Source organism: Euphorbia lathyris, chromosome 4 (genome assembly GCF_963576675.1).
Source record: "Euphorbia lathyris chromosome 4, ddEupLath1.1, whole genome shotgun sequence".
In the NCBI taxonomy this organism is placed as follows: Eukaryota; Viridiplantae; Streptophyta; class Magnoliopsida; order Malpighiales; family Euphorbiaceae; genus Euphorbia; species Euphorbia lathyris.
Genome location: NC_088913.1, coordinates 45,721,868 through 45,734,634, shown reverse-complemented (window position 1 = coordinate 45,734,634; position 12,767 = coordinate 45,721,868). Strand labels below are relative to the sequence as shown.

General features: G+C 38.5%; 1 long non-coding RNA gene across 2 annotated transcripts; it reads left to right on the top strand.

Annotated features, from left to right (window-relative positions):
• Positions 1 to 9,684: 9,684 nt before the first annotated feature.
• LOC136227739 (uncharacterized) lies at positions 9,685 to 12,110 on the top strand. 2 transcript variants are annotated; one of them, XR_010688211.1, is made up of 3 exons: positions 9,685 to 10,039; positions 10,594 to 10,652; positions 11,693 to 12,110. It is a non-coding gene; the product is annotated as an uncharacterized lncRNA (long non-coding RNA). The 2 variants fall into 2 exon arrangements; XR_010688212.1 differs by lacking the exon at positions 11,693 to 12,110 and adding an exon at positions 11,335 to 11,626.
• Positions 12,111 to 12,767: the final 657 nt, after the last annotated feature.

Genomic DNA, 12,767 nt, shown 5'->3' with positions numbered 1-12,767 from the left:
CTGACGCGCCTCCTAAGGGATACTTCTCTGTTTATAGGAGTCATGTCGAAAGAGGGTTCACTTTTCCTGTCCCCAAAGTGATTGGGGAAATCTTAGATTATTTTGGGGTTGTCGTCTGTCAGCTACATCCAAACGGCTGGCTGGATCTAGTGTTGGATGCTTATCTGGCGGTGAATTTAAAAAGTGGTTTTGACCCCACGTGTCTTTAGGTCCCTTCATACGCCTACCAAACCCAAAATAGAAGACCATATAACTTTCGCCAAGTTGAGGGCTATTCGCCTTTTAGGGATAAAATGTCCAACGTTCATAACTGGAGTGACAAATTTTTCTTTGTCAAATTGTCGGAGGGCGTATCTCTAGGTTTCTCTTCCTTCTGAAACCATAACCCCTGTCACATGGCTGGGGAGATCATTACTCTGAGCCCCCATCGAAGAGAGGGTGGCTGGGATCTTGAGAGCGATCAAGACGGATTCCTGGTCGTATGCTTAAGCTCTTGAGTTTGTAGCCGATGGCGTTCCGCTGGTTTGTTGCAAGGGGGCATTGATCACCTACAAAACATATCCTCAGTTTATTGAAGGTACTTTATTTTAATTTCTTCATAATTTTGACTCTTTTCTTGTTCCCTTAGCAGGGAGATATCTGACGCTGATATTGCCATTGCAAAGCGCCGTAGGCGGATGAGCGAGCTAGAGGCCAAGAAAAAGACTGAGATGGCAGCAGCTGAGAAGAAGGAGGGGAAACTCTCTCGTGAGGAGACTGCCCCAAGACCGATAAAAAGACAAAAACTGCCCCCACTGGGGTAAAGTTGATGGCGGCTACTGCCAAAGCTGGGAAGCCCAAGGTGGACTGCTTTCCGCCTACTTCTGGGGAGGTAAGATTTCTTTACGTTTCTACCTTTCCCTCGTATCATTCCCTTTTCTACTGTTTTTAACTTAGTATCTTTGCTTTTAGCTGGTGAAACTAGACCTGTGCGGTTACTGGTTCGCCAAACACGTGGATAGAGCCACCATTGAGAGTGAGACCATAATGAATGACCTCGACAAAGATTTTGGGCGGCTCTGCACTGTCCAGAAAAACAAGACAAAGTACCCTGGGACCAGCCACGCCAAAATAGGGGAAACGAAGCTTCTTGCGGTAAGCTCTCATGCCTTGATTTTAATTCTTTCTCACTTCATCCTTTTAATACTGAGTGTCTTTCATTTGATAGGCTTATACTCATATTTGTGCTTTGGAGGTGGATGTCATCTAGGGTGTTTCCGACAAGGCAACCATAAAGAGTCTGGAGTCTGAAGTTTCCATTGCTAACTCCAACATAGTTGCGGCGGCAGCTCTCAACAAGAGCAAAGATGCCAAGATAAAGGAGTTGGAAGACAAACTGATGGCGGCCAAAAATGACCTGGAAGCCGCCAAAGCCGAACTGAAGAACACGGATACCCTGTGTGGTAGCCATGCATTTTACTATGGCGAGCGGATAATGGCCATCATCAAGATATGCCATCTGGAATTGGGCTTTGTTGACCCCGAACTGCGCGCCCCAATGCAAAAGAAGCCAAGAGATATGACGCGATGGAGAATCCCCGCGACTTCATTTATGGGCAAGTCCTGACTAAAATGAAGAGGAATGCTGGTGAGGACGTCAAGTCCTTTATCAATCTAGAGGATGAGGCGGACCACCCAAGTGAGACGTCGGGGGAGAAGAGCGCGTAGACGGGTCTTGAGGGGGTGGATGCTGGTGGTTCCACAACGGAGGCTGCTAGGAAGGCGAATGATCTTCCTGAAAAGGACGTGCCTTCCGCCAAGGCTGGGGAAACAACCATAGTAGTATAGTTTCTTTTATTTTTGAAATGATTGTAACTAAGTACAATTTGTTTTTGTTAATATAATCCTTATAAACAAATCATGCTCTATATCACAGATTTAATAGTAGGAAAACTTTGGGGTAAGGTGGCTAGCTGTACCCCGGTGAATAAAGCTTGAGAGGTTTTTTAGTTTTAAGTCCTAAGAAAGATAAGGCTGCCCTTGATGGCGATCAATATTTTTCATATCTTTGAGGTAAATTGATCCGTCGGTGGGACTTTTCTTTCTTCTATCTTTGAGGAGAGTTTAGGATGTAATTATCTTCATGTTTGAGATAATTTTAACCCACCCTTAGTGGCGACCAATCTTTTTCCTGTCTTTGAGGTAAATTGGTCCACTGGTGGGACTTTTCATTCTCCTATCTTTGAGGAGAGAGCAGATGTAACATCCTAAGTTTTTATCTACCATAAATAATAAATAGAAATAAAATAAATTAAAAAAAACAAAAATTAAGTAAATTGCATTAAATGGTGGGGACCCATTTAATCCAATTCCCAAACACCAAATAACCAAATTTTAAAAAAAAGGGTGTGGACCCATTTATCTTATTGTTATTATTACTATTTATTATTTTTTTTGATTTGGATTTACGGGAAAAGAGGGAGTTGGAGAGAAAAGGGAAAACTGCTGTTCATCTTCCCCAAGTTTTTCCTATTTTCTTTTACCCTATTTTTCTTCATAATTGGATTTTCCGGCCACCTCTTAAAACGAAAATCATACCATTAGATTCCTTATTTCGTAAGGAAGATTTTAAGATCACTATTACTATTTTTCTGATCGAAAAGTGTGGTGACCGGAGCGGGTATATGTCACCGGAAAAGTATTAGATCCTGGCTTTTTAATCGGTTCTAGTAGTGAAAGAAGAGTATTTTTAAACTCCCCTGAACCCTTGCTATCTCGTGGCAGTTCCGGCTCGTGTTTCTGATAATTCCGACGACCGGCCACCGCGCTCCGGTTAAACTCCGGTGAGCATTTTCGACAAAGTTTTACTTTGCTTTTTTTTTCCTCAATTCTTAGTCTGTTAGGAAAACTAAATTCTTAAGGGTTAAATTTCATATTTATGTCGAATGATTATAAGGACCTAAATGATATTAGGACTTAGTTTGTATGCTAGATATAATGAAAAACATTCTGTAAATTGAATTTTAAATAAATTGATATACCTGGAACAGAATAATTGATAGTTTTTATTTAGGCACTTTTGACAGGAATATAGATGTGGTAGATATGTTCAAATGGATGACAATTAGTGAGTCTATGAATTTTTAATTAAGTTGTGTTCACACCATAAAATTTTACTTTACAACAAACAAAACCCTTGAAAGAAATAGGTAGAAATGCTAGAATAAATGGGAGGCTTTAAACCTCTCATTCATAGTGCAATATATGATAAAGACTTGTTGTTTTCTAAATTTTTGGTATATAGATACAAAGATAATAACTTGTGGCATATGTCCTTATGTCTATCATTGTATAAACATATTTTATTTATTTATTTATGGAACTTCTATATTTATAGGGGAGCAAGTGACGGGTCAATACGAACCTGAACAATTTAATTAGCTTCTTAGACGAAAGGTAAACGTGGTTATTTGTATTTATATATATATATATATATATATATATAATTATATACACCTTACCTAATTAGCTATATATTTCATTTGGTGTAATATTGTGTTGACATGTGTTGCGTTGTATATTTATTTTCCAAATATTCCCTCATGATTCTGTTGGCAGTATTAGTTTTAGTTGAAATACTTGTATACTATACTGGATTCAAGTTGTGACTTGAAAGGTGACTTGTTGGAGTACAAATAGGAGTATTTTGACTTGTGTCTGTGTTTTAGTGGTTTGAGAGATAACGGTGATCCGTTCAACATGAAATTTAAATTGCTAGCTTGAGCGAATATGTACAATGGTCTGAAGGTCTATTAATACCGTGATCACAAGCACCTGTCTTGAAAGAGGAGACGATAGGGTGGTATTTAATGTTGGGACGATCTTGGTACTGTGTCTTGCAAGAGTAGACGATAACAGTGCCGTTGTGAAAATATTATAAGATGATTTTTTTTTTGTGGTTGCGTGTCTTGAAAGAGTAGACGATAGCGCATACCTATTTTGATGAATTGCTTAACCATGAGACCATTGGACATATTTAACTTAAGTTTAGCTGGGCCCTTAAAAAGAACGTAATAAGCTTTAGAGTTATCATCGGTAGTAAAATGTGTCATGCTTGAGTTATTGTAGTTATATATATATCAGTGATTGATTGATTAAATTATATTTATTGAGTAGGAGAATACAATTATATATACATATATACATGTAATTATGTTTATTGAGTAGGCAACTCACCTTTTGCCACATTTTTCAGGCTAGGTTCAGAGGTTCTCCTACTTGTTAGATTCCAGTTCTATCTTGCATTCAGGTCGGCCAGCACAACATATCATTCCCATTCGCGTTTTCATTGACATATTTAGGATTTTTCTTTACTATTGGTTGGACTAATTGGTTAGACCGAATTTAACGTTATTCATTAAATAGTGTTGGCTTGGTTCAATGATTATGGTTGTTGATAGACAAAAATAAATGAGGAGACTTTATTAGTTACTTGGATGTCTATGATTAATAATGATAAATACTTGAGTTTCTGTATATTTTAATGTGACCGAGAGGGGGGTTACATTTAATGGTATCAGAGCGCCGGTTTTACGATTCCTAGGGAGTATTAGAGGTATTATGATATTCCTAGGATCTAGAACGTAGTACACGCATGCATACTGTAACATGATAATTGATATTGTTGTTTCCACATTTCAGAATCATGTCATCCAATGGGAATGATAGTGTTGGCCAAGCATCTAGTGAAGGGTCTGTAGGTCAGAATGCACCTGCTGGTTTGGGTGGAAATTCGTCACTAGGGGCACATGGTATGCCTGCAAGTATGCAACAATTTTTTGAAGCCATTGGCACGATGGCGGCTTAGATACAAACACGATTTCAGAATGTGCAAGCACCTGCCCCACCTGCTCCAACTTTTGATAGGAACCTAGAGGGGATCAGAAGGCTTGGAGCTGAGACCTTCAAAGGGACATTAGACCCCAAGCAAGCAGATCTTTGGCTTGAAAATGTTGAGGATGTATTAGGTTCAATTGAATGTCCTCTTGAGAATAAAGTGAGATATACTGTAACTCTTCTAGCTGGTGATGCACTTGTCTAGTGGAAATCAGTGAAGAGGGCTAGAGGCGATCAAGTGATCACTTGGGATGACTTCAAGAGGGAATTCAATGACAAGTACTGTTCTCAGACATACCATGATGAGAAACAAATGGAGTTTTTAACTCTAAAACAGAATGAGATGACGGTAGCAGAGTATGAGAGTCGTTTTGCTGCATTAGCCAAATATGCGCCATTTGTTGTGTCTGAAGACGACCGTTGTAATAGATTTGAGCAGGGTCTAATCCCTGATATCAGAGTAGGGGTGGCCAATTGCGCTAGGAATTACCGTGTTCTCTTTCAGACAGCTATTAGAGTTGAGAAGGCTCTTAATGAGAAGAAACAAGTTTTGGCAGCTAAGAGGGCTAGATCTGAGGGTCAAGGGGAGCAGATCCGATCAACCAAAAGGGGTGGTTCACAGTCCTTTTCTAGTGGAAGGAGCAATTTTTCTCAGACTAGTAGTAGCTATAGAGGAGGAGGTAGATTTGGGGGTAGCAGATCTATGGGTGCTGGTCGGGGTTCAGGTGGACAGAGCACCTATAGCTCACCATCTGTGGGGAGCAATAGAGGATTTGGTATGGGATCAGGGAGTTCTTTTAGTGGAAGTGCAAGGTCAGATTCCACTCCTGCTTGCGATACTTGTGGAAGACATCATAGGGGAGAGTGTTGGGGAACTCGAAAGATTACATGCTTCGGATGCGGTGAGTTAGGCCATTATAAAAATGAGTGTCCACATGCCACGGGGGCTGGTAGATTGGCTTTATCTCAGGTTGTAGGAAGAGGCAACACAGTAGACAACGCAGCTGGAGCTAGCAGAGGTCGAGGTAGAGGTCGTGGATCAAATCCTGGTGGTGGACAAAATGCCATAACAAGTGCTCGGACTCAAACACAACCTAATCCGAGAGTTTTTAAAATGACCAGAAATGAAGCACCAACTGCATCTGATGTGATATCTGGTACGATTACTATCTTTGATACTCCTGCTTTTGTACTAATAGACCCTGGGTCAACCCATTCATACATGACACCTATATTTACTTTGAAAGTGTCTGGGAAGGTAGAGCCTCTAGGTTATGATTTGAGGGTACAAATGCCAATTGGGGATAGTGTAGTAGTGAATAACGTTGTAAAAAATTGTCCTATAAGAGTGAGTCAGAAAGAATTTCCAGTTAATTTAACTATTTTAGATTTTAATGAGTTTGATGTGATCTTGGGCATGGATTGGTTGTCATATTATAGGGCAGTAGTTGATTGTTATACTAAAGAGGTAACATTGGGTATGGATGAGGATAATAGGGTGATATTTGTGGGAGAAAGGTCAATAGTGCCTTCATGTCTAGTGTCAGCGGTTCAGGCTTTCCGGTGGATTAGAGAGGGGAATGAAGCCTTCTTGGCACACATTATTGATACAAGAGTTGAGGGTACAAAATTAAAAGTTATCCCTATAGTGAGGGAGTTTCCTGAAGTATTTTTAGATGATCTTCCTGGACTACCACCTAATAGGGAGGTAGACTTCACTATTGAGACCATACCAGGAGTTCCTCCTATATCCATTGCACCGTACCGAATGGCACCAGTTGAGCTACATGAGTTGAAGAAGCAATTGGAGGAGCTATTGCAGAAAGGATTTGTGAGACCTAGCACTTCGCCTTGGGGTGCACCTGTCTTGTTTGTCAAGAAGAAAGATGGAAGCATGAGGTTATGCATTGATTATAGGCAGTTAAATCGGGTAACGATTAAAAACAAGTATCCTTTACCCCGAATTGACGATCTTCTTGATCAGTTGAAGGGAGCACACTACTTCTCTAAGATTGACCTAAGATCAGGCTATTGGCAGTTGAGGGTGGCAGATTCTGATATTCCAAAAACAGCTTTTCGTACAAGGTACGGTCACTTTGAGTTTCTTGTAATGCCATTTGGACTTACAAATGCACCTGCAGCTTTTATGGCGATGATGAACAAGACCTTCCAGCCATATCTAGACCGTTTTGTTGTTGTTTTCATTGATGATATACTAGTTTACTCGCGAACAACAGAAGAACATGAGCAACATTTGAGGATAGTGTTGCAAATTCTGAAAGAACAACAGATGTATGCTAAGCTTAGTAAGTGTGAATTCTGGATGGACCAAGTGGTATTCTTGGGCCACGTGGTATCTGGTGAGGGTGTTAGGCCCGATCCTTCAAAGGTAAAGGCAGTTATGGAGTGGGAAGTACCCAAGAATGTGACAGAGGTGAGAAGTTTTCTTGGTTTGGCTGGTTACTACAGAAGATTTGTCGAAGGATTTTCATTAATTGTGGCGCCTTTAACTAAATTACTGAAAAAGGGAGCTACATTTCTGTGGAATGAGAAGTGTCAAGAAAGTTTTGATGAACTGAAAAAGCGATTGACATCAAATCCAGTTCTTGTGTTACCATCTGAGGGTGGAGGATTTGTTGTGTACACAGATGCTTCAGGTCAAGGGCTGGGATGTGTTCTAATGCAAAATGGGAAGGTGATAGCTTATGCTTCTAGGCAATTGAGGCCTCATGAGAAGAATTACCCTACACATGATTTGGATTTAGCAGCAATAGTTCATGCCTTAAAGATATGGAGGCACTATTTGTATGGGGAGACGTTTCAGATTCTCACCGATCACAAGAGTTTGAAATATATTCTCACTCAGAGGGAACTGAATTTGAGACATAGAAGATGGATTGAACTGTTAAAAGATTATGACTGCACAATAGATTATCACCCAGGAAAGGCTAATGTGGTTGCAGATGCCTTAAGTAGAAGGAATTTTAGCATGTTCTCTAACAAGAATCCTTTAGTGGAGATGCGATCCATGGATGTACAGTTGAGAGTTGATAAGGTGACCGGACTTATGGCTACCTTACAGCTGAAACCGGACTTGAGGGAAAGAATTAGATTGACACAGATGCAAGATCCCTTCTTACAGAAAATGTATGCGAGAGTGGAACAGGGCAAGAGACCCGACATTACAATTGAGGAAAACGGGTTAATGGTGATGGGAAACGGAATATGCGTGCCAGATGTGGATAATTTGAGACTTGAGATTATGAAGGAAGGACATAATGCCCCTTATACCATGCATCCTGGTATGACTAAGATGTATAGGAATTTAAGATCCTATTATTGGTGGCCTACTTTAAAGAAAGATGTAGCTGAATTTGTTTCCAAGTGTTTGACTTGTCAACAGGTTAAGATAGAACATCAGGCTCCTGCTGGGAAGTTGAAGCCTTTAACTATTCCAGAATGGAAGTGGGAGCGGATTACTATGGACTTTGTAGTTGGGTTACCAAGGACTATGAGGAAGCATGACAGTATCTGGATAATTGTGGATCGATTGACAAAGTCTGCTCACTTCTTGCCGATGCGAAAGACTGATCCAATGGACAAATTGGCCAAGATGTATGTTGCTGAGATAGTGAGACTACATGGCATACCTGTCTCTATTGTGTTAGACAGAGATCCCCGATTCACCTCTAGATTTTGGGGTAGTTTGCAGTTAGCTATGGGAACAAAGCTAAATTTCAGTACTGCTTTTCATCCTCAAACAGATGGACAGTCAGAGAGGACCATTCAAACTTTGGAGGACATGATGCGAGCTTGTGTACTTAACTTTCAGGGCGATTGGGATATGTACTTGCCGTTGATTGAATTTGCTTATAACAATAGCTTCCACAGTAGTATTGGTATGGCACCCTATGAAGCACTTTATGGGAGACCTTGTAGAAGTCCAGTTTGTTGGGATGTTGAGGGTATGAGACAATTAGAAGGACCCGAGTTGGTTCAGGAAACAGTAGAAAAGATAGATGTGGTGAAAAAGTGCCTTAAAGCAGCTCAGGAACGACAGAAAACTTATGCAGATCAACACAGGAGAGAAATGGAGTATGGAGTTGGGGATAAAGTATTTCTGAAAGTATCGCCATGGAAGGGGATACTGCGTTTTGGTAGACGTGGAAAGTTGAGTCCAAGGTTCATTGGACCTTATGAAATTACTGAACGAATTGGACCTTTTGGCATACAGATTAGATCTTCCAAGTGAACTATCTCAGATTCATAATGTGTTCCACGTATCTGTATTAAGGAGATATAAGTCGGACCCGAGTCATGTGATTCCCGAACCGGAGATCGCGATTGTAAATACGAATTTGACAGTCAAAGAAAAGCCAGTAGAGATATTAGAACGACAAGTTCGGAAGTTGAGGAGGCGAGAAATGCCTATGGTACGAGTAAGGTGGAGTCACAACAAGTCGCTTAGAGAAGCAACTTGGGAACTCGAAGAAAACATGATGAAACAATATCCGTATCTGTTTGATCATACAGGTATGTAAATTTCGGGGTCGAAATTCTTTTAAGGAGGGTAGAACTGTAACATCCTAAGTTTTTATCTACCATAAATAATAAATAGAAATAAAATAAATTAAAAAAAAAACAAAAATTAAGTAAATTGAATTAAATGGTGGGGACCCATTTAATCCAATTCCCAAACACCAAATAACCAAATTAAAAAAAAAGGTGTGGACCCATTTATCTTATTGTTATTATTACTATTTATTATTTTTTATTATTTAGATTTACGGGAAAAGAGGGAGAGTTAGAGAGAAAAGGGAAAACTGCTGTTAATCTTCCCCAAGTTTTTCCTATTTTCTTTTACCCTATTTTTCTTCATAATTGGATTTTCCGGCCACCTCTTAAAACGAAAATCATACCATTAGATTCCTTATTTCGTAAGGAAGATTTTAAGATCACTATTACTATTTTTCTGATCAAAAAGTGTGGTGACCGGAGCGGGTATATGTCACCGGAAAAGTATTAGATCCCGGCTTTTTAATCGGTTCTAGTAGTAAAAGAAGAGTATTTTTAAACTCCCCTGAACCCTTGCTATCTCGTGGCAGTTCCGGCTCGTGTTTCTGATAATTCCGACGACCGGCCACCGTGCTCCGGTTAAACTCCGGTGAGCGTTTTCGATAGAGTTTTACTTTGCTTTTTTTTTTCTCAATTCTTAGTCTGTTAGGAAAACTAAATTCTTAAGGGTTAAATTTCATATTTATGTCGAATGATTATAAGGACCTAAATGATACTAGGACTTAGTTTGTATGCTAGATATAATGAAAAACATTCTGTAAATTGAATTTTAAATAAATTGATATACCTGGAACAGAATAATTGATAGTTTTTATTTAGGCACTTTTGACAGGAATATAGATGTGGTAGATATGTTCAAGTGGATGTCAATTAGTGAGTCTATGAATTTTTAATTAAGTTGTGTTCACACCATAAAATTTTACTTTACAACAAACAAAACCCTTGAAAGAAATAGGTAGAAATGCTAGAATAAATGGGAGGCTTTAAACCTCTCATTCATAGTGCAATATATGATAAAGACTTGTTGTTTTCTAAATTTTTGGTATATAGATACAAAGATAATAACTTGTGGCATATGTCCTTATGTCTATCATTGTATAAACATATTTTATTTATTTATTTATGGAACTTCTATATTTATAGGGGAGCAAGTGACGGGTCAATACGAACCTGAACAATTTAATTAGCTTCTTAGACGAAAGGTAAACGTGGTTATTTGTATTTATATATATATATATATATATATAATTATATACACCTTACCTAATTAGCTATATATTTCATTTGGTAATTGTTGGGCGATTTCCGCAAGTGCACGGTATACGCTTGTAGTAATAAAAGATATCGATCCCACAGGGAACGTTTTTTGAACAAAACTTATTTATAATCGGTTAAATTTACTTTAAAGGTTTATAATATGGAAAATCGTTTAATCGGTTTTGGTTTTGAAATAGCTAGAATAAGAATTAGATTAGAATATGAAAATGTTAGAAAATATCTGATTTAAGATTGAATTTGCAAAACAGGAACGTTTTAGTACTTTAGAAAAGTAAACAGGTATATTTGTTTGCATTAAGCAAAGAAACAACTTTAAACTTTGTACGAATTATAAAGATGAAATAAATGACGGAACCTCTAATTAATTGGCTTTGAACGCGACAAAACCCTTTCGGGATAGTTGCCCTTAATCAAATTAAAACTCTTTCGAGATGATAATTTGCCTAAGTGTTCAACAAAGTTTCCTTGTAAAGATTTGAATTAAATACGTTTTAATGAAAACACCAGCATCAATCCACTTCAGCTCATTTACCAAAGTGCTGCATAAGAATCTATCGAATAGAACAAACTTTATTAGATGAAATATAAATTGATACAAGTTTACAGAGAACATGGACCATTGAATTCTTCGACGGCGTGCAAGTGAACGGGTTGTCAATCCTTTCCTTGGGTTTCGTTCGAGTTTGTCAGGCTCAGGAGCGAATCCTCTACTCAATCTTCTCGTTGAATCTTCGTAATAGAGACTGGGTCGGTCCACTACCAAAATGAAAACTAAACTGGAACAATGTCTAAACGCTACTGAATTTGTTATTAATTTGTAAACAATGTGTGTACAGCATATTGCTTTGAACAGAAATGAAATCTAATCTCTGACTCATTTCTGAGTCAGAGTTTTTGCATAAACTCTGCACTAATCTAACTCTCTCAATATTCATTCAACTCTTAATCAACTCTTTATTTATAGATGTTGAAGAGTCGTGATTGAAGTGTCGTGTCCGTTGTGAAGAGACGTATCCATTGTGAAGAGACGTATCCGTTGTGAAAGGACGTCTTTATCGAGAATGGAAATTCTCTGCCGAGAATGAGGAAGTGATTTTTCAGCCTTCGGACGAAAGGGGGAAGGTGACTGGCGACGCGTGTCGCGACCGAGAATTTTGAGATTCTCGGTCGCGGCCCCTAAATTCTCTATCGAGAATTTTGGATTCCCTGCCGAGAATGTGCATTTTTCTCTGTTTCTGACTTCGTCTTTGTCCTCGTTTTGGTGTAATTGATCTTTGTTGTTTTTGACTCCTTTTGTAAGGTTTTTCTTCTGTTTTTAAGCTCTTTTCGTTCCTATTTGGATTTTACCAAATATTTATGTACCTTGCAAGAAAGAAACATATTCAAGAGTAAAAGCTTTCCAAACAGTTATAAATAGTATAAATTCGTAGCAATATTGATGTAATTATCGATGATATTTTAGGTATATTTTGGGCTTAACAAATCTCCACACTTAATCTTTTGCTAGTCCCGAGCAAAATTTCACTGAATTTATTCTTTAACTAATCTCGTTATGAAAATAAAACATATATCTTGTATTACCTTTTAAACTAGTTAAGCCGAAAAGACTTACTTCTCATGGCAAATTTATACGCAAAATATCAAACTAACTTAGTATAAATACGATATATCATTCGTCTTGTATTTTCAATTTTGAACTGAAGCATTCGGGACGATATAAGCACGCATGTTATTGAGTCTTTCATCTCAAGGCATTTCAAAGCACAAAATTTCCTTTCCCAAACCTAAACTAATATATAAGATATATTAAAATGAATAAGTACTTGATTTTAATTTATTTGCTTGGTTACGCCCGAAATAAGGGTGGTTTCAACCGTAACCTTATACGCTTTTTACTTTGTGTTCGCTTAAGAGGTACCGACCATGCCATGGGTGGACGCAATCGTTACTTTAAACTTAAACACGCTTATTATTTTTTTTAAGCGTTCCTTCCATACCTCGATTGTGATAAGGGTGGTCGCAACCGTGGCCAAAAGTAA